The sequence below is a fragment of the Cynara cardunculus genome (assembly GCF_001531365.2).
Source record: "Cynara cardunculus var. scolymus isolate 2C chromosome LG 10, CcrdV1, whole genome shotgun sequence".
NCBI classification, from domain to species: domain Eukaryota; kingdom Viridiplantae; phylum Streptophyta; class Magnoliopsida; order Asterales; family Asteraceae; genus Cynara; species Cynara cardunculus.
This window is the reverse complement of record NC_037537.1, coordinates 13924906-13925463: the sequence shown is the minus strand read 5'-3', so window position 1 is coordinate 13925463 and position 558 is coordinate 13924906.

Here is a 558-nt window from a genome sequence, read left to right as displayed (position 1 = left end):
ACAGCTGAAGCCTTGTCTATTCTTTCAGACTTTGGCTTCTCCCTTAAGGATAGCTGAGGAGATCTACGGAAATTGCTCTTGCTGGCGAACCTCCTGAATGACTTAGTCAAGAGTGCCAGGGACTCATTAAAATATGTTAAATCAGATTCTGGAATGTCCTCAGAAGAATCTATCTTCGTAATGACAACGGGAGGTAGAGAAGAAACAGAAGAATAGAAGTTTCAACTGGAGAAGTTTCAGAGATCAAAGCTAAAGGATCGCTTTTCATTTCCCTGGATTCTTTTACAAGATTTCTTTTCAGTTGACGAGATTGCTCATGATTAAGCAGAATCCCGTATAAGGTAGAAAGAGAAATAGTGGACATGTTATTTGACATCTTAAGACACATGGAAAAGGTGTCCCAAGGCTCAGGAAGGCATTCTAGAAATAGTCAAGGTTTCAGAATTAGAATATTCCCTGCCGACAGCCCTAAGATCAATAAGAAGGCAATTAAATATTTGATGTACTTCAGGCAGCGTCTCAGACTTTCCACAGAAAAAGCTTTCATACTGTCTTACT